Below are 6482 nucleotides of genomic sequence, written 5' to 3'. Positions count from 1 at the left end.
TTAAATATGCTGCACTTTGCACCATATCTTGTCACATTATCTTGATGGCGCCATGTTCCATATTATTGTGGGATTGGGACTTTTTTCTCTTTTCTTTTCTGCTATTTGTGCTGCAAAGGCACTTAGCAAACAACTGCCTGATGCGAAAGCCAGATTCTTAACTCAACTACGCAACCGGCAATAAACAAGCATGTTAAAATCGGCATTAATGTTTCGATTACTATACGCTTGCATTTATCTGATTTCGTTTAAGCTTGTTTTTCCTTGTAATTGGTTAGTGTTGTTATTTTTATGCCTTTCTTTGCCAATCCTGCATTTAACAGCATAACAACCCATCCTAAGTTTCTGAAAAACAACAAAGGGAATGTCTGGCTTTTTAACTAGTAAATATAATACATTAAGTTTTTGTGCCATGTAATTACTTCAGTGCATTCAGAGACAACAGGGAATTAAGGTGATTACAATCTTTACTCATCCAAAAATTTAAATTTAGGCCAGTTTCCTCTGTTCTGTTGAGCCATTAATTGATCTGGCTTGTTTTGGTGCCAGTTGCAACACTCGGTATCTCTTTTCATATATATTGAACCACTTATTCCAACAAACAAACAAATAAACCCCAACAACAACAAAAACATCTTTCAACAGCTGATAAATCAAAATTTACAGAGTAAAGAAGAGACAGGAAAAAACCCTTTAATCATGATATGAGTTTTGAGCAGAGGCACCATGTTGGCAACATCTGTTTGCCAGTCTTAAAAACATAAAAACTGGCCATCCGAGCCGAGTCCGCGACCAATACAAGATTTTTAAGGCTGATAACAACACTAACATTTTATGATTTTAAAAATCAAACTGACCAGTAGTTTGGTTTTTTTTTTCTTTCAGATGGAAGAAACATAAACAGCTTCCCTAAAATGTATTTGTGTGTACTTGGGTGGGGAGGACAATGTAATGCAGCTTAAAAATAACCTTGTTTTATTGCCACAGTAACTCGTGGATTACTCAACTGGCTCCAAGCGTGTGTTGCTGACAGGGAAGTTGCAAAGTCCCCTCAGCTGGGCAAAGTATACAAGATCAACATTCATAGCATGATTAAAAGTGTTTCTCCCATCTCTTCTTTACTCTTTAAATTTTCATTTCTCTGCTGTTATAAATGCTGATACTGATACAGTGGGGCAAAAAAGTATTTAGTCAGTCACCGATTGTGCAAGTTCCCCCACCTAAAATGATGACAGAGGTCAGTAATTTGCACCAGAGGTACACTTCAACTGTGAGAGACAGAATGTGGAAAAAAAAAATCCATGAATTCACATGGTAGGATTTGTAAAGAATTTATTCGTAAATTAGGGTGGAAAATAAGTATTTGGTCACCTCAAACAAGGAAAATCTCTGGCTCTCACAGACCTGTAACGTCTTCTGTAAGAAGCTTTTCTGTCCCCCACTCGTTACCTGTATGAATGGCACCTGTTTGAACTCATCATCTGTATAAAAGACACCTGTCCACAGCCTCAAACAGTCAGACTCCAAACTCCGCCATGGCCAAGACCAAAGAGCTTTCGAAGGACACCAGGAAAAATATTGTAGACCTGCACCAGACTGGGAAGAGTGAATCTACAATAGGCAAGCAGCTTGGTGTGAAAAAATCAACTGTGGGAGCAATCATCAGAAAATGGAAGACATACAAGACCACTGATAATCTCCCTCGATCTGGGGCTCCATGCAAGATCTCATCCCGTGGGGTCAAAATGATCATGAGAACGGTGAGCAAAGATCCCAGAACCACACGGGGGGACCTGGTGAATGACCTGCAGAGAGCTGGGACCAAAGTAACAAAGGTCACCATCAGTAACACACTACAACGGCAGGGAATCAAATCCCGCAGTGCCAGACGTGTTCCGCTGCTGAAGCCAGTGCATGTCCAGGCCCGTCTGAAGTTTGCCAGAGAGCACATGGATGATACAGCAGAGAATTGGGAGAATGTCATGTGGTCAGATGAAACCAAAGTAGAACTTTTTGGTATAAACTCAACTCGTCGTTTTTGGAGGAAGAAGAATACTAAGTTGCATCCCAAGAACACCATACCTACTGTGAAGCATGGGGGTGGAAACATCATGCTATGGGGCTGTTTTTCTGCCAAGGGGACAGGACGACTGATCCGTGTTAAGGACAGAATGAATGGGGCCATGTATCGTGAGATTTTGAGCCAAAACCTCCTTCCATCAGTGAGAACTTTGAAGATGAAACGAGGCTGGGTCTTCCAACATGACAATGATCCAAAACACACCGCCCGGGCAACAAAGGAGTGGCTCCGTAAGAAGCATTTGAAAGTCCTGGAGTGGCCTAGCAAGTCTCCAGACCTCAACCCCATAGAAAATCTGTGGCGGGAGTTGAAAGTCCGTGTTGCTCGGCGACAGCCCCAAAACATCACTGCTCTCGAGAAGATCTGCATGGAGGAATGGGCCAAAATACCAGCTACTGTGTGTGCAAACCTGGTAAAGACCTATAGTAAACGTTTGACCTCTGTTATTGCCAACAAAGGTTATGTTACAAAGTATTGAGTTGTATTTTTGTTATTGACCAAATACTTATTTTCCACCCTAATTTACGAATAAATTCTTTACCAATCCTACCATGTGGATTCATGGATTTTTTTTTTTTTTTTCACATTCTGTCTCTCACAGTTGAAGTGTACCTCTGGTGCAAATTACTGACCTCTGTCATCATTTTAGGTGGGGGAACTTGCACAATCGGTGGCTGACTAAATACTTTTTTGCCCCACTGTATATGAGCAAATAGCTCATTTCAACCGATATATATCGGCTCCCCTGGTACATCAACTGGGCCCTAGCAGAGTGTAAAAAAGTAGTTAGTTAGTTTTCCTAAAAAAAATTAGACGATATATCAGAATTTTGGATTTGTAAACCACAAATATCGGTATTGGTATCAGTCTTAAAAGTCCTATATCAAACAGCTGTAGTGGAGTGTTTCTTCTGTACATCTATAACAGCAGGCAGATGTAGTTTGTAAAAACAAATCGACTGAGACTGCCAAAGCCACTCTCCCTGATGGCAGATGCTTCCCCCAGGAGGACATTACATCCTGCCACAACAACAAAAAACTGTGCTGATCCTGTGATTCATATAAATTATTAAGGCAGCATTTAAGAGCTGTCTGGCTTCTAATTCTGAGCTCATTCAGACGATGCCTCTATGAGAATACTGTACATCTGCTCTCATGCATATCAAGTTTTTCGCCTCCAGGTAAACTCAGCAAACTGTATTTGTGTTCCTCCTACTGTCTGAGCGTCACGTTTTCTGTGAGTCACATTTTCCCTGGCTCCATTCATGCAGATGTTATTTTCTGTGACTTACAGTAGCAGCTCATGTCCATAGAGAGAGACAGAGAGAGGGCGGAGAGGAAGATGTAGAATCAGTGAGTCATGGTTCCTGCGAAGGCGACTGTAGGAAGCCTCTGTCGCCAGGATACCACATGATCTGGGATAGCCCTTCGTGGGTCCAGTAAATTAATGGTTTCCACACATCTCTTTTTTTCCCCCCACATATCCTCCAGAGTCCTTTTGTTTCTGAACTCAAGAATCACTGATATCACCGTCTGTCCTGATATTATAAACATCTAGATTTGTTTTGTTTTACTATAAAATCTTTGAAAAATGTTGTCATGCAGTTTAATTGCTGATGATTACATTGTTAACGTCTCCACATCCAGTTCAGTAAATGCAAGAATTCCAGCTGGAAGTGTATAGCAAACGGCTATGCTCAGTACACATTAACAAACAGGACTGAACGGTATTCAGTTTTACAAATAATTTTGAAATCAGAGGACGTCAGAGGTGAGAGGTACAACAGTGAGTGTCTATAGTCATCTGTAAAACACGGTGGAGGTGCTGTCACGGTTTGGGTCTGCATTTCAGCCAGTGGTGTTGGAGATCGGGTCAAGATTTAATTATAAACACAGAATAGTGTGAACACTGTGCAGTACCATCTGGAAAGCATCTGATTGACAGCAGCTTCATTTCACTATTACAATTATCCCAAGCACACTGGCAATGCATTCAAAGCATACCTAGATAGAAAAACACACAATGGAAGAGCTTTGAATGTGCTTTAGGAAGCCTGCAGAACTATTCCTGAAGACTACTTCAAGAAATTACTAGACAACTGTCTAAGAGAGCTCAGGATGGGTTGAAGAATAAAGGTTTTTACTGAAGTTCTAATAAAAAACAATGCAGCACATCAAATATTTGCCTTATATACTCTATTTCCATCTACGGTAGTATCTACTTCCCCTTTTCCTAGAGAAATAAGAGACTTTTGCACTGAATTGCATTTGAGCTAATTATTAAAACAAAACAAACAAACACAAACAATTACGCGATTTTAACTTGACGTTTTTGAAGGGCATCTGTGATTTTTATAAAAACTGTTTTATTGATTTAAGTATTTATCTCTTAAGCCCTTTGTCAGGTACAAAGAAGGTCTTTACCTGACTGAAAATCATGATTCAATATTCTGTACACATCCACAAGTGCCTTTCTTGCTAGCTGCACATGCGCATTATCACCTTTGATGTCTTGGCACTTAACCTAGCCTAGCTTTTGGGGTCACAAGCAGACAACTTAGGGCCCCAGTGGTGGCATGGATCCTGGACAGCGTCGAATAAAAGCTGTATATTTATTTGCAATTTTTGTATTCCTAAGTAATTAGTGTCATAATTAACTTTTTCGAATAACTCTGGTGACTGAGCTTGATTCCAAAAACTAACGGAGCCTCTCTGACGCCACTCCACCCCTTACAAATGAAGCCGAATGGTTTAGCCCACCCATTAACGAAAGGAAAGAAGGAGAGAAGGAGGAAAACTGAGGAAAAGAAAAAGGTAAGCAGAGCACTCCCCAAAGTTGACATGAGTTGGTAGAGACAGTGAGAAACAGGTGAAACTTTAGCAGTAAGCTTTAATGTGCTGTTTCAGACTGATGAAACGGACATTAAAATACCACAATGACACGTCTTATTAATTAAAATAAAAATAGGTGGACGCTTACGGCACTTATGCTGCTTTTGCTAGTTCTAATGAAACACCATGATCCAGCATTATAGTGAAGTAAACAACTCAAATAAGCTTTTAAAGATGAAGTGGATCCAAGCGCCAAAATTTTAATGTTTGTCCCTCTTAGCAACTGGAATTTTCACAGTTTTCCAACTAGGCCATCATTTTCCATCTCGGGAAACAAGCGTTTTACTGCAGAAATTCAACCGCTGGATCCTTCTCGTAGAGTTTTTTCCTCTCATAAATTAAAAACTTCTTCTTTATTTCAAGTCAGTGAAGTTTATGTATTCAATGCATGAAGTCTCCTTTACCCTTGGCTCAGCTTTCTCATGCTTGCATACTCTATAATTAATTTTTAATATTATTATTGTTATTATTAAAAGACTAAGATATATATATATATAAATAAAACCATTTACCATCACACCAGCAGGCACTTTAGAATTATCCGTTAACCTAGCGAGTATATCTTTGGACAGTTTCAAACATAGCGCTGAGCAGGTTCTATTGGCTAACTTGTGTAAATAATCTAACAACCCTCTCGCAGTTTTAGCTGTATTAACCTAAGTACCTCCGCAACAGAAGCCCAGAACTGAAAGATTGAAATAACAAAAACATAAGGAACTACAATTCATCCCTGCGTCTTTCTCCACTTATCAAATTCTGGGCTGTGGGAGGAGGATGGAGTCTGTCCCAGCTGTCACGGGTTAAGAGGAAGGGTACATCCTGGACAGGTTTGGAAATTTATCACAGAGCCAACACACAGACTAGCACTCTTGCTCAGTTTGGAATTACTAATAAACCTAACCGTCTGCATGTCTATGGACTGTGGGAGGAAGCTTGAGTATCCAGTAAACATGCAAAGTCCCCACAGAAAGGCCCCAGATTGCATTCAAACACAGAACCTCCATGCCGTGAGGCACCACTGCTAACCATTGCATCACTGTGTAGCCCCACCATCATCTTAAGTCATCTGCTGTACTGTTGAGCTTTATTTATTGTGGGCCCGGTGGTTTTCAAGCATTGTGCCGTGAGATAAATAAGCTGTTCTGAGGAAGTCGATGTGTTTCAGGCTGATGAAATGGTACTTCAGAATAACGCAACGACACTGCTGCTTAATTTAAATGGGGATAGATTTTTTTTTTTTTTTTTAGCTTTTGCTAGTTCTAAACACCCACGGGCAGCACACTAAGATACACGTGTTACTTTATCTGTCTAATTTTTGTGTTTGAGATCATAAACTTAATTTAATGTAATGCATTTTTACTGCACAAGATTATCAAGATAATTACAATAGTTACAGTTATTATGGTGTGCCTTGACCTCTATATCTTGACCCCAAAGCCTTGAAAATAGTGTTAATAGTTTTTCAGACCGATCAAAAGACTCTTCAGAGATGTGCATCACCAAAGGAAGGG

The sequence above is a fragment of the Rhamphochromis longiceps genome, linkage group LG19 (genome assembly GCF_057381845.1).
Source record: "Rhamphochromis longiceps isolate RC_006_pf linkage group LG19, R_longiceps_female_GT1.1, whole genome shotgun sequence".
NCBI classification, from domain to species: domain Eukaryota; kingdom Metazoa; phylum Chordata; class Actinopteri; order Cichliformes; family Cichlidae; genus Rhamphochromis; species Rhamphochromis longiceps.
This window is presented reverse-complemented; position numbering follows the sequence as displayed.